Source organism: Bos taurus, chromosome X, assembly GCF_002263795.3.
Source record: "Bos taurus isolate L1 Dominette 01449 registration number 42190680 breed Hereford chromosome X, ARS-UCD2.0, whole genome shotgun sequence".
NCBI lineage: Eukaryota > Metazoa > Chordata > Mammalia > Artiodactyla > Bovidae > Bos > Bos taurus.
Window position 1 is genome coordinate 39557832 of NC_037357.1, and position 26772 is coordinate 39584603.

Here is a 26772-nt window from a genome sequence, read left to right on the forward strand (position 1 = left end):
AATAAAAAAGTAAAAATTACCAACAAGAACCAAATAGCCATTCTGGAGTAGAAAAATTACAACATATATTCACTTAGTGAAAAGAAAATCAGCAAAGGAGAAATAGGGTAGCAAAAAGAACAACAGGACACAATGAAAATCAAAAGTAATATGGCAGATGTAAATCCAGTCTTATTAATAATATTAAATGTGAATAAACAATCAAAAAGGATAAATTATAAGACATATAAAACTAATGAACTAAGTGAACATGAGACATACTTTATATTCAAAGATACTAACAGATAGAAAGTAAAAGGGTACTTTATCACAGAAATAGCAAATTCAAGAAAACCGGAGTGTATGTACTATTCTATTAATAATATCACATACAAAAAACTTTAAAACACCAAATTTCACTAGAGATATAGAGAGACATTTTATAATGATAAAAGTTAATATATTTAAAGATATAACAGTTCTATATGTACTTGTGAAATAAAATTCATATTTTATAGCAAGACAAAAATTTAAACATAAAAATTTTTTCTCTGCCTTTTGGCCTCCTCTCTTCCTCCTACTGTGCATAGTGTATCTGCATTACGCATCAGCCAGACCTCCCTGATCAACAGAAATATCTGCTGAACCATAAAGACCAACATTGTCTTAGCACCAACAGGACAACTCTTTAAAGATAACATGCCTACTTGATCTTGTAAGGGGTCACAGCAACACTTGATTCTGGATTGTGTAAACTGTCATTTCATGTCCAGCTCTCTGCCTCAAAAAAACTTATCTAACTGTGCCTTGACTTCTAATGGGTGGAACAGTTCTCTGAGCTTTCTGAAGTGATGCTCCCGAATTTTAATTGTTAATCTGACTCAAACAAAAATGAAGGAAAAAATGATAATTTAATAATGTTTGGAAACATCTATATCCTATTTCCAATACTAAATAAAACAACTAGACTGAAAATCAACAAGGAATCAGAGGACTTGAACAACACTATAAATCAGCTGGACATCTATAGAATACTCAGCAAAAGAACAAAAATTTATTCTTATGTTTTCTTCTGAGAGCTTTACATGTTTGCTCTTACATTTAGGGTTTGATTCATTTTGAGATTTGTTTTTTTTTTTTTTTTAATGGTGGAAGATGAGGATCCAACTTCATATAGCCATTATCTTGTGAAAACATTTAATGGAATATAATCTGTGAACATACTGAATCACTATGCTGTACACCTTTTCATACTGTTCTCTGGGTTCTCAAGGCAAGAATACTAAAGTGGTTTTCCTTTGCCTTCTCCAATGAGAAAGCCTTCCTCAGTGATCAATGCAAAGACATAGAGGAAAACAATAGAATGGGAAAGACTAGAGATTTCTTCAAGAAAAGTAGAGATACCAAGGGAGCATTTCATGCAAAGATGGGCACAATGAAGGACAGAAATGTGATGGACCTAACAGAAACAGACGATATTAAGAAGATGTGGCAAGAATACACAGAAACTATACAAAAAAGATCTTCATGACTCAGATAATCATGATGGTGTGATCACTCACCTGGAGTCAGACATCCTGGAATGCGAAGTCAAGTGGGCTTTAGGAAGCATCACTGTAAACAAAGCTAGCGCAAGTAATGGAATTCCAGTTGAGCTATTTCAAATCTTAAAAGATGACTCTGAGAAAGTGCTGCACTAAATATGCCAGCAAATGTGGAAAACTCAGCAGTGCCCACAGGCCTGGAAAAGGTCAGTTCCAATCCCAAAGAAAGGCAAAACCAAAGAATGTTCAGACTACTGCACAATTGCACTCATCTCACACCCTAACAAAGTAATGCTCAAAATTCTCCAAGCCAGACTTCAGCAATATGTGAACAATGAACTTCCAGATGTTCAAGGTGGATTTGGAAAAGGCAGAGGAACCAGAGATCAAATTGTCAACATCTGTTGGATCATCGAGAAAGCAAGAGAGGTCCAGAAAAACATCTACTTCTGCTTTCTTGATTAGACTAAAGCCTTAGAGTGTGTGGATCACAACAAACTGTGGAACATACTTAAAGAGATGGGAATACCAGACCACCTGACCTGCCTCTTGAGAAACCTGTATGCAGGTCAGGAAGCAACAGTTAGAACTGGACATGCAACAACAGACAGGTTCCAAATTGGGAAAGGAGTACATCAAAGTTGTATATTGTCACCCTGCTTATTTAACTAATATGCAGAGTACATCATGAGAAATGCCAGGCTAGATGACTTACAAGCTGGACTCAAGATTGCTGGGAGAAATATCCATAACCTCAGATACACAGATGACACCACTCTTATGGCAGAAAGCAAGGAACTAAAGAGCCTCTTGATGAAAGTGAAAGAGGAGAGTGAAAAAGTTGGCTTAAAACTCAACATTCAGAAAACTAAGATCATGGCATCCGGTCTCATCACTTCATGGCAAATAGATGGGGAAACATTAGAAACAGTGACAGATTTTATTTTGCGGGCTTCCAAAATCATTGCACATGGTGACTGCAGCCATGAAATTAAAAGACACTTCCCCCTTGTAAGAAAAGCTATGGCCAACCTAGACAGCATATTAAAAAGCAGAGAGTACTTTTCCAACAAATGTCCATCTAGTCAAAGCTATAGTTTTACCAGTAGTCATGTATGGATGTGAGAGTTGGAGTATAAAGAATGCTGGTTGCCAAATAATTGATGCTTTTGAAATGTGGTGTTGGAGAAGACTCTTCAGAGTCTTCAAAAACTGTAAAATTGGGATCAAAATAATACTGTAAAATTGGGATCAAAATAATACCTATTTTTCCTGAGAGTTGTGAGGATGGAATGAAATAATATATGCAAATGTGTCTTGACATATAAAAGCCACCTATTAAATGTCAGTAGCTGCTGATAGTAATAGCATTCATACTATTAATAATAAATATTATATATTAATTATATATAATTAATACAATATCTTATATGTTGATAATAAAGTAGATTTTAATAACCAGGACTTCAACTAAGAAAAGATGCTTGAATTTTTAGAGCATAGATACTAGGACCAGGGCTCTTGACAACAGAGGAACCACAGAAAGACTGAAGGTATTAATAGGAAGGACAGAAACAAATCAGAATGGATGTGTACATATATTTGGTGTGAATTTTATACTTCTGAGGTATCTGCTTCAATTCAATCTGTTATGCTTGAGGTTATGCACATTATGCTTCTTCTTGTCCTACTTCAGGGAATTCTTCCTTTTAGATGATTGTGATGGAAACCAAAAGGTATGATTCATCATGTATTGATGGTCTTGTGAATTAAAGGTTTGCACTGTTATTTGACTTGCCACACTTTACCAAGGCAACTGAGTTGAAACTCCTTGAGCACACTAGCAATGTCCTCCTGGTACCTGCAAGACTTACTATCTCATTTGATTGTGTCATTTACTCTAGAAACACCTTATCAAAAGTTATCCCTTGCTTTGTTTTCTTTTCTTGAAAGCATTCATAACTAATATTGTGATTGTTTTTGTCCACTTTATAAAAATTTATGTCCCTCTCCCTTCCCAGTAGTGGATTTCACTTGTAGCTCAGCTGGTAAAGAACTCACCTGCAATGAGGAAGACCTGGGTTCAATCCCTGGATTGCGAAGATCCCTTGGAGAAGGGAAAGGATACCCACTCCAGTATTCTAGCCTAGAAAATTCCATGGACTGTATATAGTTCATAGGGTCACAAAGAGTCAGATACAACTGAACGACTTTCACATATGCTTGATAGGACATATGAGAATGCTAAATGCATTTCTTAAATTGGGGGTATAGTTGCGTTACAATGTTGTATTAGTTTCTGCTGTATAATGAAGTGAATTAACTATATGTATACATATATCTACTCCCTCTTCCTTCCCACCTCACCCCTGATCCCATCCATCTAGGTCACCACAGAGCACCAGCTGAGCTCCATGCAATATACAGCAGGTTCCAATAAGCAACCTGTTACACACATGTCAGTGCACATAGGTCAACCCCAAGTTCCCAATTCTTCCCCCTTACCCCTGTGTTCACCTGTCCATTCCCTAAATCTGTGTCTACATTTCTGCCCTGAAAATAGGTTCATCTCTACCAATTTTCTAGATTCCACATACATATGTTAATATACAATAGCTAGGACTTGGAAGCAACCTCAGTGTCCATCAACAGGTAAAGAAGATGTGGTACATATATACAATGAAATATTTATTACTCAGTCATTAAAAGGAACAAAATTGGGTCATTTGTAGAGGTGTGGATAGACCTAAGGTCTGTCATACAAAGTGAAGTAAGTCAGAGAGAGAAAAACAAATATTGTAAATGTATTTTAGTTTAGAATGCTTATTTTGTTGTGATATAAACACATAATAAGATACATTATTTTATCTTATATTTATAATTTTATAATCATATAAATATATTATAAAAACACTTTTTACATGAATCTTTCAATCCATCTAGTTTTCTCTTACAGTAATTATTTAAGTTCTGTAAAATACTATGCTTAATATCAAATAAAATTATTGACTTCATAATTAATTGATTTAAGAAATGGTTTAGAGATGCAATTTCACAGTTTTATCTTGAATTTCTGCCATCTCAAATTCCCCCATCCACCAGTCTATATTAGAGAACATGAGGAAGCTGGTTCTTAACACTATGTTTGAATCACGTTTCTTTTCATAATTTATTTTTCAGTAATACAGACATAAAGTTTTAAAATTAAATGTTTGCTATCTGAATGCATTTGGACGTTCTTTTACTCAGAAAAACCTCTACTAAAGTGTTATTATTTTTGGTCCTTCTATTTTATAAAGATATTTGCAAAATAACATTTCTGAAAATGCATTGTGCCTTATACTAGCTTTCACTGAGATTCTCAGGATGGTGTCTTCAAGTAGCTTGCAGCAATCATTCCAGGCAGCAGTTTTAAAACCATGAATGAAAAGTGTTTGTAATGCTAATTTTGCTCCCTTTGGAAAAAAAATAATTTTCCTCCCTGTCTGTGTTGTCCATGGTTTCAGGGCACACATACTATTATTTAAGTTCAGTAATGGAGAGAATTGAAAATGGCTGGCAAACATAAAGGAATATGACTCTCAGACTTCACACGATACTAATTTTCTATTATCACCATTCAATTTTCAATGATCACTCTGTGTGGTAAACTCACTGGTGTCACCCTTCCCTCCTTTCAGGTAGATATCATCATAGATTAAAGATAGGGGATGGCAACTGAGAGATCACATGGATGACAAACTGGATTATAATCACCAACATTGCCTTTTTAATAACGAATTTTTAAGACCTACATTACACGTAAGTCCCTGTCAATTGTAAATTCCATGCATATGTCTATCTTATACACTATTGTATCTTTGGCCTCTGAAATAGTTCTCAGCATACAGTAGAGTTTATGTACCCATCTGCTGAATGAAAGAATCCATATTAGCCAAACTTCATTTTTTTTTTTTTTTTTTTTATCCTTTGGCAAATCCAGAAAAGATAAGCAATGACTTGCTAAGATTCTTTAAGTAAAGAGTTAGTGGATTTGGAAACAGTTCAATAAGAATTTCATATCCAAGGAAATAGCTAGAAAAATAGGGAAAACATGTTTTAAAAAATTGCAGTTATTCAGCCTGGAGATAAAAAAAGAGAAAGGTAGCATAATATTGATCATGATGACCAAATGATAAATGATAATCAAAGGAAAAAGGTAACCTGTTCTTACTTCCAATGAAGATAGAAAAATAGTTTGATTCCAATTATAGAGTGAAATCTAAACTGGTTAGCATTCTCTCTGAGATGTGTACATCTCTAGTGTTTTTGAAAACAAATTGCTTTTTACAGTCACTTAAAATTTCAAGTGTGGTCCCAAGGTGGGAGAAGACTAGATGTTTTCATAAATAAAGTCATTCCTGTGTGCACGAGAATGTGTGTGTATTTGTTTTGATAAGTTAGAGGTTGCAAAAAGTATGTTGAAATCCTTATATTCTATATCATTTAGTCAGATCCAAAACTATATTATTTTGCAGAGGGGCTCCTCCTCAACCTTTTTTATTTTCTCACAAGAATAAGCTCCTGTGCCTGATTTAAGGAAATATATTAATACTTACATTTCTGAGTAATTGGATAATTTTGAGACTGTCCAGCATATACATTCGGAGAAGGCAATGGCACCCCACTCCAGTACTCTTGCCTGGAAAATCCCATGGATGGAGGAGCCTGGTAGGCTGCAGTCCATGGGGTCGCTAAGAGTCAGACACAACTGAGCGAGTTCACTTTCACTTTTCACTTTCATGCATTGGAGAAGGAAATGGCAACCCACTCCAGTGTTCTTGCCTGGAGAATCCCAGGGACAGGGGAGCCTGGTGGCCTGCTGTCTCTGGGGTCACAAAGAGTCGGACATGACTGAAGTGACTTAGCAGCAGCATATACAATAGAAGTTGATTAAAGTATTAAAAAATAGGTTCCCTGATTATACTTCAAATCTATTCAAGTCAGAGGAGTTAACTGCGCTATGAGGACTATTTTACTTAACAATTTGTTGAGTTACTTGTTTAATAAGTGTCTGAATAAATAATTTTATTTAAATCATGAAATATTTTTTTTCTGAACTCAGAAATATAACATTTTATGTAGTTACAATGGTACTGAAACTTGTTTCACTTCATATTTTGTTGTCGCTATAGAGTCACTAAGTCACATCCGACTCTTATGTCCATGGGATTCTCCAGGCAAAAATACTGGAGTAGGTTGCCATTTCTTTCTCCAGGGCATCTTCCTGACCCAGGGATCAAATCTATATCTCCTTCATTCGCAAGTGGATTCTTTATCACTGAGCTACCAGGAAGCCTTGCTTCACTTAATAAGACAGTATAAATAATCTTATTAATGGTTCTAGTGGTTTACCAAACAGATTGAGCTGTATGGTGAGTTACTTTAAACATGTAAATGAAGGTCTTTTGATACAAATCAAATCGCATCTCTTTGTGAAGTTCTGTGTGAAAGATAGGTTACCTGAGCAGAAAAACTGTCCTGAGAAGGAAACACATACCTTCCATATTTTTTATTTGAATAATCACTGGTATTTATGTTTGTTTTAATTTATCTTCTCTTTCATGGGAATGCACAGAAAGACCAAAGACTGTACACCTATGGCTGATTCATGTTGATGTATGGCAGAAACCAACATTGTCAATTTCATAAAAACGAATTTGTTGGCTATATCATATGCATATATATTTGTGTTTGCTTATTTCTTTAAGTATAGTAAAGTTAAGAAATAAAACCAAACAAAAAATGACTTAATTTCAGAAAATCAAAGCATATGTCACAATAAATGTCTAAATGAGTTGACCATTCCTATCCCATTGGCATTTTTAAAATAATCAGTCCATCTGGCATTGACATACAAAAATATTTCCAGCAAATTCTTACAACACTTTAACAATGGAAACTTTCTATACCTAACAGGGACTTTTTTAGAACTAGTCAATATCTCAGCTAGAAAAACTATAGGTGCTCAAGGGCTTTCTTTTATAATAAGAAAAATAAATTGTATAATGCCGTTAATTATATTTAATTTAACTTCACGATTATAGAACTTTTATTGATGACTTTTTAAAAATGCATTTGTTAATTCATCTTTTCATCCTGAACAGTATAGTGATAACTGTCCATAAATCTTAGCTTACAAACGGGTGGCGGTCGCGGGCGGTTTGAATTGCCCTCTGGGCTCCAGCTCACGGAGGCTGGACAAGGACTCGCCTTTCAGAAGGGTTGTTTACCCTCTCCGAAGTTTAAAAAAAAAAAAAAAAATCTTAGCTTACAGAATTACAATTATAATCAGAGCTATAGGAAAAATAATGTTACATGTGGTTTTATAAAATAACTTCCCAAGCAGTCAGGACAAGAAGATGAATTAGGAGATAGAGAAGTGAAGAAGTAGCACTTTTCAGAATAAAAGTGTAATAAAATCCATTTGTTTGAGAATCTAATGATCTAGTGATAGGCTTAAAATTAAATATTCTGTCCTTGGGCATAGTTCTCATAATATGGACATTAACAATCTACAAATATTCATTTATAAGTTTCCATGTCCAACTCATTATTAGCAATCATGATCAGAGGCCATATATTTTTCTTTGAGAAAGTAGCTGATAGTACTATGTATATTCTTAAAATATATTACATTGTTATTCAAACAAGTAATTCATATCAATGTGATAATTTGCCTGGAGAATTCCACATATATTATCTGCTCTTAATTTCTAAAAATTTTTAATGACAATAAGAAACCCTAAAACTCACAATTAGTAACAAAAAAGGAACAAGAATTCCAACTATTTCATACCTATTTCCATTTCTATGCCTTTTAATGTTATTGAAACAACAATGAAATATCTTCAGTTTAGTTTGAATTTTTTAGCTCAGAATATACAAATTTAAGTAGTTCTATTGGTAGTGAAACTGGCCTCAGCACAAGTTCCTTGTGCCTAATAGAACTTTGGTCCAGCCTATTCATATTATTTCTTTTCACATAATTATTATTTGAGCCATGAGACATGTCAATTCTATGACATAATGGGTGCCACATCAGGAAATTTGTTTGTAGGCTGAATGATTTTTGTAATCTTAAGTTTCCTCTCCCAAGATCAACAAAATGAACACTTTTCAACTTATTTATATGCTTAGAAAAAGAAATGCCAAATCAATAAATAAATCCACCACCAGATCTGAAATTCGTCTTTGTACCGATCCAGGAAAAAAAAAAAAAATGCATTTAAGTACAGAGTTTATTTCAGCATCTTTCGTTCTGAAAAATGTTTTTAACCAGGAGGAAGAAATAGTGTTAGCTCTATAAAGAGAATTGCTGTGTTATATTTGCATACTTCATAACAATGATAAGAAAGAAATGCCTATGATACGTATTTTTTGACAGTTTGACAGTTGCACTGTTCAGACTTGACATTTAAAAGGCAATTAATTGAAACTGTTATTACTCTGCCAAAGAGAGCTCGTGAGCTACTATTATGGATTTTCATAGATGTTAGAGAGATGGCATTTTCATAAACTTCAATATGAGTCTGTTTAAAATGTTAAGATGAATAATGTACTTGCTATTCCTGATTGTAAATGTGTTATAATCCTCCCTTAAAGTGCTTAGAATATACATATTAGTTTCTTACTTGTGCCATATATGTCTTGATCAACTGTACAAAGACCTCACTAATGTAAGTGCTTTATTTATACTGTGATGTAACTTTACCAAACTTCTTCTATAGTAAGAAAAAAATTGTATAATGCCATTAATTATATTTAACTTCACAATTATAAAACTTTTATTGATGACTTTTGTGTAATGTATAGAAAATATTTATGTATAATTTTAAAAAAACATGAACTTATATGTATGAATTTAATATATGTGGATGTACTAAATGTATAAGCAATCTTTTATCTTTCATTTTGTTTAGTCACTGTGTCAGAATGTTATAATTTCAAACTATTAAAAACATGATTTGATTATATTTTACCATACTATTTTATTAACAGATAGCAGCATATTCTTGGGAAGGTAAATATTACGGTTTTGAAGCAGAAGCCCAAAGAATAAGTCAGGAGTAAGCTTGGAGGACATGGCCTCAATACTACCCAAATATTTGATCTTTTGTTCAGTGACAAATATAAAATTCCTTCTTCAAAAATGATTCTTAAATATCTTGAATCAATCTTAATTTGTACTGTATTCTCAATAGTTTTTCCTCTAGACTTTACCTAGAACAACATAATGAATAAGTGTAAATGCTGTAAGAAAAAAATGGGGCATATTTAGCCAACTTTTTTTTTTTTTTTTAATGGCATAGGATACCTATGCCATCTATTATGACCAAAGATACTTTGGATCCTCTAATTTCCTCCTTTCCCAAGTTCTCAAACAAAACTTCCAATGAAATTTAGAAGAAATTTTCACTGTAATTTTCCTATTATAGTTATTGCTGAAAGTCTAACTTGTTTCCATTACGCTAATGTTGTTTATAACTAATCAGTACAGTAAAATAACTTTACTTGGTAAAGTTTGTGCCTATTTGCATTGATTTACTATAAACTTAGTGTTTGAGATATTTTTAGGAAAAAAATGTTACTTTTGCAGATTATGTTGAGAACATATTCATTTTAACTACACATTTATTTTTAAGGAAAATAGTTTTCACAGATACGATACTTGTTATGGCTGATTCATGTCAATGTATGGCAAAAACCACTACAATATTGTAAAGTAATTAGCCTCCAATTAAAATAAATAAAAACAATATTCTATAACTCATATTATCTGTGGCTAGTTAACTAGTGGCTATTCCATGAAAAAGAAACATCTGGGGGTTCTTATTTTTGGAAAATAATTTTATATGGCTAATAGAAGCAATTTGGTATGGCAAAATACAAGACAGGAAAAGAACAAAGAAATAACAAAGGATAGAAAGGAGAAACGCTGAATAGTAGAAAGGAAAGTAAGATAAAGAAGAGAGAAAAGGAGAAAAATGAAATGTGCTGGCTTAGTTCAGTTCAGTTCAGTCACTCAATCGTGTCCGACTCTTGGCGACTCCATGAATCGCAGCACGCCAGGCCTCCCTGTCCGTCACCAACTCCCGGAGTTCACTCAAACTCATGTCCATTGATTCGGTGATGCCATCCAGCCATCTCATCCTCTGTCGTCTCCATTTCTTCCTGCCCTCAATCCCTCCCAGCATCAGAGTCTTTTCCAATGAGTCAACTCTTTGCGTGAGGTGGCCAAAGTACTGGAGTTTCAGCTTCAGCATCATTCTTTCCAAAGAACACCCAGGACTGATCACCTTTAGAATGGACTGGTTGGATATCCTTGCAGTCCAAGGGACTCTCAAGAGTCTGCTCCAACACCACAGTTCAAAAGCATCAATTCTTTGGCGCTCAGCCTTCTTCACAGTCCAACACTCACATCCATACATGACCACAGGAAAAACCATAGCCTTGACTAGATGGAACTTTGTTGGCAAAGTAATGTCTCTGCTTTTGAATATGCTATCTAGGTTGGTCATAACTTTCCTCCCAAGGAGTAAGCGTCTTTTAATTTCATGGCTGCAGTCACCATCTGCAGTGATTTTGGAGCCCAGAAAAATAAAGTCTGACACTGTTTCCATTGTTTCCCCATCTATTTCCCATGAAGTGATGGGACTGGATGCCATGATCTTCGTTTTCTGAATGTTGAGCTTTAAGCCAGCTTTTTCACTCTCCACTTTCACTTTCATCAAGAGGCTTTTGAGTTCCTCTTCACTTTCTGCCATAAGGGTGGTGTCATCTGCATATCTGAGGTTATACATATTGATAATTACCTTAAATGTAAATGGATTAAATGCACAAACCAAAAGACATAGGCTGGCTGGGCAGATGAAAACATGTGCAGTGGATATTTCTTTCTGGAACTCTCTAGTTTTTTCTGTGATGCAACAGATATTGACAATTCGATCTCTGGTTCCTCTGCCTTTTCTAAATCCAGCTTGAACATCTGGAAGTTCACAGTTTCGCCAGCACTGCATCAGGCCACCACTGACCCATGCCACTGTCTGAGACTCCTGGACACTCATGGGCAAGTCTGGGTCAGTCTCTTGCGGAGTCACTGCTCCTTTCTCCTGGGTCCTGGTGCTCCCAAGTTTCTGCTTGTGCCTACCAAAAATCTGTTTCCCAGTCCTGTGTAAGTTCTGGCAGCTCTATGCTGGAGTTAAAGGCGACCTCCTCCAAGAGGGCTTATGCTAGACCCAGGTCTGCTGCACCCAGAGACCCTGCCCCTGCAGCAGTTCACTGCTGACTCCAGAGGAGACACTCTGATACAGTTCTGTCTCAGTCTCTGTGGGGCTTCTGGGTCTTGGTGTGCACAAGGTTTATTTGAGCCCTCTGAGCATTTCTGGCGGGTATGGGGTTTGATTCTAAATGAGAATTCACCCACTTGATGTTTTACATAGGGCTTATATTAACAACAAAGAAAGAACCTAGGGCAGATGCAGAAAAGATAAAGAAGGGAAAACAGACCATACTGCAAGGAAAAATCATCAATTTACAAAGGTAGGCAGAAATAGAAGGAAGGAACAAATGAAATGCAAAATAACCAAAAATCAAGTAATAAGATGGCATTAGTAAGTTCTCACATAGCAATATTAAGTCTAAAGGCAAATGGACAAAATTAACCAATCAAATGGTATAAAGTAGCTGAATGGATAAAACAAAAGAAAACAAGACACAGTGGCATACTCTCTACAGAAAAAGTCACTTCAGCTTTAAAGATACACATACATTCGAAGTGAAGGGAAGAAAAAAAATATCCTATGTAAGTGGAAACTAAAACAAAGTGTGTGTGTGGGGGGGGGGAGCGGTCCTTAGATGTCAGATGAATAGAACCGGGAGACCACTTTCTCCTCCACAAATTCATTGAAAGATCACCTGAACCCTGAGCAAATACCACAAAACAAATTCTGAACGCTAGCAGAGGACACCGGGCACCCAGAAAGGCAGCCAACTGTCTTCAAAAGGAGGTATGATAAAATATAAAAGATAAAAAGAGAGACAAAAGAGTTAGGGATGGATATGCATGCTGGGGAGGGAGTCTTAAAAGAGGGGAAGTTTTCAAACTCCAGGAAACCCTCTCACCAGCTGATCTGTGGAGAGTTTTGGAATCTCAGAGGGCAACATAACCAGGAGGGAAAAATAAATAAATAAAACCCACAGGTTACATGCCTAATGGCAACTCCCATCTGAGAAGTAGCCCAGATGCTCGTGTACACCACCAGCAAGTGGGAGGTTGAACAGGGAGGCACGGGCTGTGTTGCTTAGGGTAAGGACTGGGCCTGAATGCCCTGAGGGCAATCTGAGGGAGCTAACATGAGATAGCAACCCAAACCTTGGGATAGCCAGAGAGGAAAGAAAAAAAAAAAAAAAAGAGGAAAGATAGAGAGAGAAAACTTTCCCATGAAAAGCTCTAACCTAAGGCAATGCCAGGCCCACTCACAGAACAAAGGACTGAGCGAATACCAGAGGAGAGTTAGCCGGCTGCAGACCAGATCATCACCCGCTGGAGGCCGGGAAGCAGGTGAGCGTCAGCAAGAGCCAGAAAGGGGCAAACTCGGCCCCAGAGACAGCATCCCTTACCAAACTGTGAGCAGGCTTCCAGTTACTAACCAAGTCTTCCTGGGACCCTGGACGGTTGACATCTGCTGGAAGTGTTGCAGCCAGAGACAAGCTTTCCAGAGGAGACACACAGTAGAGCTGAGACAGCACTCCCACTGCACAAACAAAAACGGAGCTGCTGGGACCGAGGAGGTGATAAGACTCACTGTACCTGGGGAGAGTGCACTTGGCAAGCACCTGGTCACCTGAGCTGCTTGGACCTGAGAAGGGTATAAAACACAGGCCCAACAAAGTCTGTGCCTTTGTGGAGTACCTGAGAACCTGAACCTAAGCAGCGTAGATCTGAGAAGTGCACGCAACCCAGGGCCCACCTTAGAAAGTTCCCCAGCAGAGCAACCTGGAGCCTGAGCAGTGTAGACCGAGAAAGCACACACATAATGAGTGGGTGCAAACCCAGTGTAGCCCAGACACTGTGAGCACTCGCCACACACACCAGTGATATTTGTTTACAGTGTTCATCCCTCCGTGCAGCACAACTCAACAAGTGAGCCTAAATAAATGACCACCTTTGCCCCCTTGTGTCAGGGTAAAAGTTAGATATTGAAGAGACTTGCAAACAGAGGAAGCCAAAATAAACAAAGAAGAGGGAATGGCTTTGAAAATGATAGGTGCAACAGATTAAAACCCTGTATTTGGCACTGGATACATTGGAAGGGGCCTATAGATCCTGAGAGGAAGTATAAGGTGGAATAAGGAACTATCTGAAACTGAAATGACCCACACACTGCCCTCGACAGCTTCAGAGAAATTCCTAGATACATTTTATTATTACCATTTTTAAATTTTTTTTATTTTAAGTTCCTTATTACTCCTTTAATTTTCATTTTTAAAACCTACTATTTCCTTGAAAAAAAAAAGACTACATTTTTAAAGAAAATTTAATATTTTTTAATATAACTTTCCTGATTTTGTTTTATTCTTTTAATACTGTATTTGTGAGAGGTCTCACAGAGTCGGACATGACTGAAGCGACTTAGCTAGCTTAGCTTAGCCTAACACTACTCCCAGTGGTCATGTATGGATGTGAGAGTTGTACTGTGAAGAAGGCTGAGTGCCGAAGAATTGATGTTTTTGAAATGTGGTGTTGGAGAAGACTCTTGAGAGTCCCTTGGACTGCAAGGAGATCCAACCAGTCCATCCTAAAGGAGATCAGTCCTGGGTGTTCATTTGAAGGAATGATGCTGAAGCTGAAACTCCAATACTTTGGCCACCTGATGCGAAGAGGTGACTCATTGGAAAAGACCCTGATGCTGGGAGGGATTGGGGGCAGGAGGAGAAGGGGATGACAGAGGATGAGATGGCTGGATGGCATCCCCAACTCGATGGACATATGTTAGAATAAACTCCAGGAGTTGGTGATGGACAGGGAGGCCTGGCGTGCTGTGATTCATGGGGTCGCAAAGAGTCGGACACGACTGAGTGACTGAACTGAACTGAACTGAATGCTACTCTAGATTTTTAATCTTTGCTTTTTGGTATTTGCTATCAATTCTGAACCTTTAAGAATCCAGTCTTTAGCACCCATTTTTACTTAAGAGTGTGACTACTGGCTTGATTGCTTTCTCTCCTTTTGATCCTCCTTTTTCTCCCCCAGATCACCTCTATCTCTTCCTTCCCCCTTCTCTTCTCTACTTAACTCTGTTCATGTCTTTGGGTGTTCCAGGCTGTGGAGAAAACTTAAGGAACTGACCACAGGCTAGATTGGTCTATCTCTTTTGATTCCCCTTCCTCTCCTCCTGGCTCACTTCTATCTCATTCCTCCCTCTTCTCTTCTATATGGAAATCTGTGAAACTCTCTAAGTGTTCCAGACTGTGGAGAGCAAATAGAGAATTGATTACTGGCTAGACTGCTCTCCCCTTTTTGATTTCCCCTCTTCTCCTCCTGGTCACCTCTATCTGCCTCCTCGTCCTTCTCTTCTTCACGTAATTCTGTGAACCTCTCTGGGTGTCCCTCACTGTGGAGACTCTTTTCACCATTAACCTAGATGTTTTATCAACAGTGCTGTATGGATGGAGAAGTATTGAGGCTATTATAAGAGTAAGACTGAAAGCCAGAGGCAGGAGACTTAAATCCAAAACTTGAAAACACCAGAAAACCCTGACTCCAGGGACCATTAATGGACAAAAACTCATCCAAAAGCCTCCATACCTACACTGAAACCAAGCTCCACCCAAGAGCCAACAAGCTTCAGAACAAGACATACCACACTAATTCTCCAACAAAGCAGGAACATAACCCTGAGCACAAAAGTACAGGCGGCCAAAAGTCACACCAAACCCATAGACACCTCAAAACTCACTACTGGACACTTCATTGCACTCCAGAGAGAAGAGATACAGCTCCACTAACCAGAACACCCACACAAGCTTCCCTAACCAGGAAATCTTGACAAGCCACTCATTCAACTCGAGCCACAAGGAGAAACCTCCAGAATAAAGAGGAACCACAAACTCCCAGCATACAGAAAGACCAACCCAACACAGCAACCAAAACAAGACAAAAAGGCAGAGAAATATTCAGCAGGTAAAGGAACATGATAAAAACTCAGCAAACCAAACAAAAGAGGAGGCGATATGGAGTCTACCTGAAAAATAAATCAGAATAATGATAGTAAAAATGAACCAAATTTGTGAAAACAAAATGGAAGTACAGATAAATAGTGTGGAGATAAGGATTGAGAAGATGTAAGAAAAGTTTAACAAGGACCTAGAAGAAATAAAAAGGAGTCAGTCAATAATGAATAATGCAATAAATGAGATCAAAAGCACTCTGGAGGGAACCAACAGTAGAATAACTGAGGCAGAAGATAGGATAAGTGAGGTGGAAGATAGAATGGTGGAAATAAATGAAGCAGAGAGGAAAAAAGAAAAACGAATTAAAAGAAATGAGGACAACCTCAGAGACCACTGGGACAATGTTAAATGCTCCAACATTCTAATCATAGGAGTCCCAGAAGAAGACAAAAAGAAAAGCCATGACAAAATACTTGAGGAAATAATAGTTGAAAACTGCGCTAAAATGGGGAAGGAAATAGTCACCCAAGTCCAAGAAAACCAGAGAGTCCCAAACAGGATAAACCAAAGGCAAAAATCCCCAAGACACATATTAATCAAATTAATGAAGATCAAACACAAATATTAAAAGCAGCATGGCAAAAACAACAAATAACCCACAAGCTGATCCCTATAAGGATAATAGCTGATCTTTCAATAGAGGCTCCTCAAGCCAGAAGGGAATGGCAGGACATACTTTATGTGATGAAAAAGAAAAACCTAAAACCCAGATTACTGTGCCCAGCAAGGATTTCATTCAAATATGAAGGAGAAATTAAAAGCTTTGCAGACAAGCAAAAGCTGTGAGAATTCAGCACCACCAAACCAGCTCTTCAACAAATGCTAAAGGATTTTCTCTAGATAGGAAACACAGAAAAGGCTTATAAACTTGAATCCAAAACAACAAAGTAAATGGCAATGGGATCATACTTATCAATAATTACCTTAAATGCAAATGGGTTGAATGGCCCAACCAAAGAAAGTGAAGGGCTGGAAAAAGATATTTCACATAAATGGAGACCAAAAGAAGGCAGGAGTAGCAATACTCATATAAGGTAAAATAGACTTTGAAATTAAGGCCGTGAAAAGAGACAAAGAAGGACACTGCATAATGACCAAAGATCAATCCAAGAAGACATAACAATTATAAATATATATGCACCCAACATAGGAGCACAACGATATGTAAGGCAAATGCTAACAAATATGAAAGGGGAAATTAACGGTAACACAATAATATTGGGAGACTTTAATACCCCACTCACACCTATGAATAGATCAGCAAAACAGAAAATTGGCAAGGAAACACGAACTTAAATGGTACAATGAACCAGTTAGACCTAATTGATATCTACAGGACATTTCACCACAACACGAATTTCACCTTTTTCTCAAGTCCACACGGAACGTTCTCGATGATAGATCACATCCTGGGCCATAAATCTAGCCTTGGTAAATTAAAAAAAATAATTGAAATCATCTCAAGCATCTTTTCTGATCACAATGCATTAAGATTAGATGTCAACTACAGGAAAAAAAAAAAAAAAAACTATTAAAAATTCCAACATATGGAGGCTAAACAACACACTTCTGTATAATCAACAAATCACAGAAAAAATCAAAAAAGAAATCAAAATATGCATAGAAATGAATGAAAATGAAAACACAACAACCCCAAACCTATGGGATTCAGTAAAAGCAGTGCTAAGGGGAAGGTTCGGAGAAGGCAATGGCACCCCACTCCAGTACTCTCGCCTGGAAAATCCCATGGATGGAGGAGCCTGGTGGGCTACAGTCCATGGGGTCGCTAAGAGTCGGACATGACTGAGCGACTTCACTTTCACTTTTCACTTTCATACATTGGAGAAGGAAATGGCAACCCACTCCAGTATTCTTGCCTGGAGAATCCCAGGGACGGGGGAGCCTGGTGGGCTGCCATCTATGGGGTCGCACAGAGTTGGACACGACTGAAGCAACTTAGCAGCAGCAGCAGCAAGGGGAAGGTTCATAGCAATACAAGCCTACCTCAAGAAACAGGAAAGAAATCAAGTAAATAAACTAACTCTACACCTAAAGCAACTAGAAGAGCAAGAAATGAAGAACCCCAGGGTTAGTAGAAGGAAAGAAATAAGAAAAATTAGCACAGAAATAAATGCAAAAGAAACAAAGGAGACCATAGCAAAAATCAACAAAGCTAAAAGCTGGTTCTTTCATAAGATAAATAAAATAGACAAGCCATTAGCCAAACTCATCAGGAAACAAAGGAGAAGAGTCAAATCAACAAAATTAGAAATGAAAATGGAGACATCACAACAGACAACACAGAAATACAAGGGATCATAAGAGACTACTATCAGCAACTATATGCCACTAAAATGGACAACTTAGAGAAATGGACAAATTCTTAGAAAAGTATTACTTTCCAAAACTGAACCAGGAAGAAATAGAAAATCTTAACAGACCCACCACAAGCACAGAAATCGAAATCGTAATCAGAAATCTTCCAGCAAACAAAAGCCCAGGACCAGACGGCTTCACAGCTGAATTCTACCAAAAATTTAGAGAAGAGCTAACACCTATCCTACTCAAACTCTTCCAGAAAATTACAGAGGAAGGTGAACTTCCAAACTCATTTTATGAAGCCACCATCACCGTAATACCAAAACCAGACAAAGATGCCAGAAAAAAACAAAACTACAGGCCAATATCACTGATGAACATAGATGCAAAAGTCTTTAACAAAGTTCTAGCAAACAGAATCCAACAACACATTAAAAAGATTGTACATCATGACCAAGTGTGCTTGATCCCAGGGATGCAAGTATTCTTTAATATTTGCAAATTAATCAATGTGATACATAGGCAAGAAATATGTAATCAATCAATGTAATACATAGGCAACTAGGCAAGAAATAAAAGTCATCTAAATTAGAAAAAAAAAGGGAAATTGCCATTATTTGCAAATAATACCATTTTATATAGAGAAAAATCCTAAATTCTCCACCAAAAAGTTGTTGGAACTACTCAACAAATTCAGTGAAGATCCAGGATATAAAATCAATATACAGAAATGAATTGCATTTCTATACATTAACAAAGAAACATTTGAAAAAGAAATTTTAAAACTTATCCCATTCAAAATGGCAACAAAATACAATAAACTACTTGGGAAACAGTTTATCAAGGAAGTGAAAGATCTACTAAGCGAAAACAGCAACACCTTGAAAAACTGCATTGAATAGGACACAAACATATGAAAAGATATCCCATGTTCATGGATCAAAAGATTCAATATTGTTAAAATGTCTATAGTACCCAAAGCCATCTATAGATTCAATACAATCCCTATCAAAATTTGAAATACATTTTTCACAGAAATAGGAAAAAAATATTCTAAACTTTGCCTGGAACCACAAAAGACCTCAAAGAGCCAAAGCAATCATGAGAAAGAACAAAGTCAGAAGTATCATTTCTTGATTGCAAACTATAGCTATAGTAATTAAGACAGCATAATACTGGCTTAAAAAAAAAAAAAAAAAAGACACATAGACCAATGGAACAGAATCTAAAGGCCAGAAATAAACTCATGTGTATATGGTTAACTATTACTTGATGAGGAAATCAGGAACACTCAATGGGGTAAGAATACTCTCTTCAAAAAACGGTTTTGGGAAAACTGGACAACCACATGCAGTAAAATGAAATTGGGTCCCTATGATACAACTCACAAAAATTAACTGAAAATGAATTGAAAATATAAACATAAGTCCGGATACCATAAAAACCCTAGAAGGAAATATAGGGAAGAAACTCCTTGCCGTTGGACTGGGCAATGATATTTTGGACATGACAAAAAGCATAAGAAATAAAATAAAAAATCAACAAGTAGAATATAATATAGCTGAAGCCATAGAAACAGTAAAATGCTGGTTACCAAGAGCTCAGGGTTGTGGAACTCGGGAGATGTTGGTCAAAGAGTACAAACATGTAGTAAGAAAATGAATAAATTCTGGAGATCTAATGCACAGCATTGTGATTATAGTGAATAATGCCTCATTATACATTTGAAAGTTACTTGAAGACTAGATCTTAAATGTTCTCACCACAAAAAGGAATGACTGTTATGTAGAGTTAGCTAATACTACACCATACTGTAAGATACATCAAATCAACTTTTACACACCTTAAATTTACACAAGGTTATATGTCAATTACATCTCCATTTTTTAAAGAATAAGTTAAAACCTAAGAACTAGATCTGACAAGTATTAATTTGGAGTACATTACTTTTTTTCATCCTTTCAGTAGTTTTCTGAATTTGTTATGTAAGCAGTTTCTGATTTATTTTGAATGAACAAATAAGTCCATGAAGGCTACAGGCTGTGGCTGAGATTATATTTAACTACAAAATTGAAAGCAGTCTTGCCCTCTGCCTATCAGATAGGAACCCCACCTCTTGCTCGTTCCAATTTTTCCAATAAAATTTTGTCTTAAATAAAATACTTTGAAAAAATTATCTAAAAATTTCAGTGAGGGATTTTGTTTCTATATACTTCTTCCTTCCTTTAACACAATGCAAGTAGAATTTCCTCATCATAAATCTAGATCTAAATATTCCTTAATTTCTATTTCAATTTTTACATAGATTTGTACCACTCATTCCAGAAAATGGGGAAAAAAATAAGCATTCTAGCTTTCATTTAATTTTTGTTTCATTTATTGTATTTTGTATGTGTCACAAGCTATCAACTTAAAAGACAATATCATGAACTCTTTTTCAGTCATTCTAGATTATACTTCCTTTTGCTTGTCTATGCATTTTTTCAAATTAGTTTTTCTATCTCAGTTTCTGAAATGTGTTCTTGTCACTTAACTTCAACTCTTCTATATCTGCTTTATCAGTGGGAAAATTCTGGAAGTTGACCAACCTATACACTGAAACTGGTTTTCTTAGACATATTACAAACAGCATTAGCTACTATCCTCTATCAATCTTCCAAGTTAATATATCAATAACTCCAGTTTAGAATGAAGTAAGTCACAATATCTACTATTGCAGGGAGGAATCCCTCAGAAGAAATGGAGTAGCCATCATGGTCAACAAAAGAGTCCGAAATGCAGTACTTGGATGCAATCTCAAAAACGACAGAATGATCTCTGTTCGTTTCCAAGGCAAACCATTCAATATCAGAGTAATGCAACTCTATTGCCCAACCAGTAATGCTGAAGAAGCTCAAGTTGAATGGTTCTATGAAGACCTATAAGACCTTTTAGAACTAACACCCAAAAAAGATGTCCTTTTCATTATAGGGGACTGGAATGCAAAAGTAGGAGTCAAGAAACACCTGGAGGGTAACAAGCAAATTTGGCCTTGGAATATGGAATGAAGCAGGGCAAAGACTAATAGAGTTTTGCCAAGAAAATGCACTGGTCATAACAAACACCCTCTTCTAACAACACAATAGAAGACTCTACACATGGACATCACCAGATGGTCAACACCGAAATCAGATTGATTATATTCTTTGCAGCCAAAGATGGAGAAGCTCTATACAGTCAGCAAAAACAAGACCAGGTGCTGACTGTGGCTCAGACCATGAACTCCTTATTGCCAAAGTCAGACTTAAATTGAAGAAAGTAGGGAAAACCACTAGACCATTCAGGTATGACCTAAATCAAATCCCATTTATTATGATTATACAGTGGAAGTGAGAAATAGATTTAAGGGCTTAGATCGGATAGATAGAGTGCCTGATGAACTATGGAATGAGGTTCATGACATTGTACAGGAGACAGGATTCAAGATCATCCCCATGGAAAAGAAATGCAAAAAAGCAAAATGGCTGTCTGGGGAGGCCTTACAAATAGCTGTGAAAAGAAGAGAACTGAAAAGCAAAGGAAAAAAGGAAAGATATAAGCATCTGAATGCAGAGTTCCAAAGAATAGCAAGAAGAGATAAGAAAGCCTTCTTCAGCGATCAATGCAAAGAAATAGAGGAAAACAACAGAATGGGAAAGAATAGGGATCTCTTCAAGAAAATTAGAGATACCGAGGGAACATTTCATGCAAAGATGGGCTCGATAAAGGACAGAAATGGTATGGACCTAACAGAAGCAGAAGATATTAAGAAGAGATGGCAAGAATACACAGAAGAACTGTACAAAAAAGATCTTCATGACCCAGATAATCACGATGGTGTGATCACTGACCTAGAGCCAGACATCCTGGAATGTGAAGTCAAGTGGGCCTTAGAAAGCATCACTACAAACAAAGCTAGTGGAGGTGATGGAATTCCGTTTGAGCTATCTTGAATCCTGAAAGATGATGCTGTGAAAGTGCTGCACTCAATATGTCAGCAAATTTGGAAAACTCAGCAGTGGCCACAGGACTGGAAAAGGTCAGTTTTCATTCCAATCCCAAAGAAAGGCAATGCCAAAGAATGCTCAAACTACTGCACAATTGCACTCATCTCACACGCTAGTAAAGTAATGCTCAAATTTCTTCAAGCCAGGCTTCAGCTATATGTGAACCGTGAACTTCCTGATGTTCAAGCTGGTTTTAGAAAAGGCAGAGGAACCAGAGATCAAATTGCCAACATCTGCTGGATCATGAAAAAAGCAAGAGAGTTCCACAAAATCATCTATTTCTGCTTCATTGACTATGCCATAAGCCTTTGACTGTGTGGATCACAATAAACTGTGGAAAATTCTGAAAGAGATGGGAATACCAGACAACCTGATCTGCTTCTTGAGAAATTTGTATGCAGGTCAGGAAGCAACAGTTAGAACTGGACATGGAACAACAGACTGGTTCCAAATAGGAAAAGGAGTTCGTCAAGGCTGTATATTGTCACCCTGCTTATTTAACTTATATGCAGAGTACATCATGAGAAACGCTGGACTGGAAGAAGCACAAGCTGGAATCAAGATTGCCAGGAGAAATATCAATAACCTCAGATATGCAGATGACACCACCCTTATGGCAGAAAGTGAAGAGGAACTCAAAAGCCTCTTGATGAAAGTGAAAGTGGAGAGTGAAAAAGTTGGCTTAAAGCTCAAGATTCAGAAAACGATGATCATGGCATCCAGTCCCATCACTTCATGGGAAATAGATGGGGAAACAGTGTCAGACTTTATTTTTGGGGGGCTCCAAAATCACTGCAGATGGTGACTGCAGCCATGAAATTAAAAGCTGCTTACTACTTGGAAGGAAAGTTATGACCAACCTAGATAGCATATTAAAAAGCAGAGACATTACTTTGCCAACAAAGGTCCGTCTAGTCAAGGCTATTGTTTTTCCTGTGGTCATGTATGGATGTGAGAGTTGGACTGTGAAGAAGGTTGAGCGCCAAAGAATGATGCTTTTGAACTGTGGTGTTAGAGTAGACTCTTGGGAGTCCCTTGGACTGCAAGGAGATCCAATCAGTCCATTCTGAAGGAGATCAGCCCTGGGATTTCTTTGGAAAGAATGATGCTAAAGCTGAAACTCCAGTACTTTGGCCACCTCATGCGAAGGGTTGACTCATTGGAAAAGACTCTGATGCTGGGAGGGATTGGAGGCAAGAGGACAAGGGGACGACAAAGGATGAGATGGCTGGATGGCATCACTGACTTTATGGACGTGAGTCTGAATGAACTCCGGGAGTTGGTGATGGACAGGGAGGCCTGGCGTGCTGCGATTCATGGGGTCGCAAAGAGCCGGACACGACTGAGCGACTGATCTGATCTGATCTGAAGTCACAATAAGTTGTTAAAGCAAAATTTCTTTTGTCAAATCAAAATCTTTCACAAAAGCAACCATCATATATTTTCCTTCATTCAATTCAACGCTATATTTAGCAAACTATCTTTCTTTTGGCAGGTTAATTATTCTGCTATGATAAGGGTTAGGGTTATGACTGTTCAATCATTTACTTTCTGCCTGCATATGTGTGTGTGCGTGCATGCTATGAATGTTACTTTCCATAAAATTTCAATTAGAGCCCTAATTTAGAAATGTATGAATCTTTCATTTAAATTTGGCTTAATCTAAATGCTCATATCAAAATACAAAAAAAAAAAAAAGCCACGAAGTGATATCATTATCATAGGGAGAGGAGAGGAGAGACAGAGAAAAAGAAAGGCAGAGACAGAGGGACAAAGACAGAATCAGAGAGAGAGAAGAGAGAGACAATGAGAAACAGAGAGAGCATGCAAGAGAGCCCACAAGCCTTTTCCTTCTAAAGATATCCCTACTGTATTTTGAAACAGGGGTAGAAGTTGAATAAGGAATTCAGCTGTTTCTTTTGCCACAATCACCAGTATGGTAAGGAATGTCTATAGAATGTAATGTCAGTTTTTAAAATACCTGTGCAGTTACCAAGGGCTTCCCAGGTAGCTCAGTGGTACAGAATCAGCTTGTCAATGCAGGAGATGCAGGAGACATAGGTTTGAGCCATGAGTTGCGAAGATCCCCTTGGGGGAGAAAATGGCAACCCACTCCAGGATTCTTGCTTGGATAATCCCATGAACAGAGAAGCCTGCCATGCTATAGTCCATAGGATTGCAAAGAGTATGACACAACTGAGCATGCACACATCTGATGCAATTACCACAGATGATAGAGTAATCACTGTGAAGACTTCAGTGATTAAGAAATTACAAACACATAATGTTTTACTCACACCTTTTAGTTGTATACTCAGAATATAATTAAATAATACAATATAGTAATAAAATTTTGCACCGTTAGTACTTCATACTTTAAAATATAAAATTATTTTATCCTTCTATTTCAGAACTTCATCCAATGATTATGATATCCAACATTGACCAAATACTGATTTTAGTACTTGGCCACTTGTAATTCAGCCAAAATGTGTATTCAGTACACTCCTGTTATGTACTGGAGAACAGTTTCAAGAGTGGTACACTTTATTTAATCATCAGCTTCCCCAAATTTTTAGACTGTTGCCTACTACAAATTTCTCACTTAAATTTTCCCACTTAGAGAAGTTATGTATGAAATCCCTGTTTCTTAAGACTAAAAGTTGATTCCATTTGAGTTCTAGTTTGCTATCACTATCTCTTAAGTCCTGAAGAGCAAAGTCAAAAGTTATTCTGACTTTGAAGGTTAAAGGATGTGAATTAACAATGATCCCTTTGAATCTCAGAAAAGGCAAATGCCAATTCAGCTCATTTTAGTTCAGCCCCAGTTTTCTGCTTCCAGGTAGCTATAAGCATGGACTGGACTGGAATTTCAACTGTGGGAGCAACTGTGGTGTGACCTTGGGCAAATGATGATTAAATGAAATAGGAAATATGTAAAGACAGGGAAACTCTCAGAAAATGGCAGCTATTTTCATTTTCCTATAACAAGGTCATCTCCAGGTCAGAATCTGGAACAGGATGAGATCTCACTGTTTTCAGAAGAGCCTAAAAGCATCTTGATTCCTTTGACTATCATGTTAAGAGTTACTGATCTTTCCAATTTAAATATTACACAAATCATTTTACTCCCTCATTCTCTACCATTAAACCTCCTTTTACTTTTTTTTTTTTAGACAAGATGAATTAAGTCTAAAAAATATTTGAAGGATAAAAGTGTCATGTTTCCAACCAGAAGCACAGGGAAATTAAAGATGCCCTTGTGCATCCTAGATTATACATATTTACTGATGAATAAATGCATGGTGAATGAATGGAGGTTCCAATTTGTCATAGCTACTATATTATGTGTCCCTTTATCTTTCAGCTGATAGCTTTTCATTTAAAAAATCATTTATATGATTTTCACTGATTCTCACAATGCCCTGTAAAAGCAACAAGCATTGTTATTCCCAACTTACCAAAAGAGAAAGTGAGTCTCAGTAACATTAAGTGACTTGTACCTGTGTGTGTGCTTTCACTTCAGTCTGTCCTACTCTTTGCGACCCTATGGACTCTATATAGTTCACCAGGCTCCTCTATCCAGGCAAGAATACTGTAGTGAGTTGCCATGCCTTCCTCCAGGGAATCTTCCCAACCCAGGGATCAAACCCACATCTCCTGCATTTCCTGAATTGCTGGTGAATTCCTTACCACTGAGTCACTAGGGGAAGCCCATTAAGTGTCTTACTCAAGGTAAAATAAGGAATAGGGCTTGACCTCACATCTTTTAACACTTGGGTCAGGATCCTCTCCACTATATACCATTAGGCTTCTCACATGGCCCTACAGTTAAGGATAGCTGAGAAACACCTTCCTTGGAAATTTCTGTAGCCCCAAATATTCCTCAAATATGTGCTTTTTCACTGTTAAACAGCCTTGGAGCAGATTAGCTTGTATGCCAATAAAGATCTAAGATGAAATTTCAAGTTGTAAACTGTAGATTGGGGATGACTTTATAAATTACTACTTCTCCAAGTATTGCAAGTAATTCACAGAAATTTATCTATAACATCTCCCACCTGAATTATTGGGAACTAAAACTCAACCTGCTCTACTGTGGGCATTACCCAGAACAAAGTTTCACTTGGTAGAGATTTTTCAAAATGATCTCAACTCTAACTAGACAACTAGATATCTAGTTGCCTTACTACCAGAGTTCTTGAATGGGGTTTATCTCAGTCCTAGGAATCCAGAGAAGAGTATTAAGACAGCCCCCACAGATGTTTAAAAGTATATGCAAAAATACATGTCTCTGTAGCTCTAATTTTTCTAGAGATGCAGACCATAGCTTTCATCAAATTCTCAGAACACTCTTTAAAGGTTACAATCCCATGAGGAGTTTGGAACAGTAGAAATTAGACATGATTATTACTATTAATTTTAAAATGTTAAATTTCTATTTGTAGTGCAAATTTCTATTACACTGTATCACTTTTAAAAAGCTAGACAATTTCACAAAATCTTATTAAATATATTTGAAATTCCTTTGGGACACTCTAGAGCAGCTTTTAAAACAAGAGGAAGCTACTTTCTAGATCAGTTTGAAATCCTTGCAAATGCCTGCTGCCTCCTTCATGTAGCACACTGCA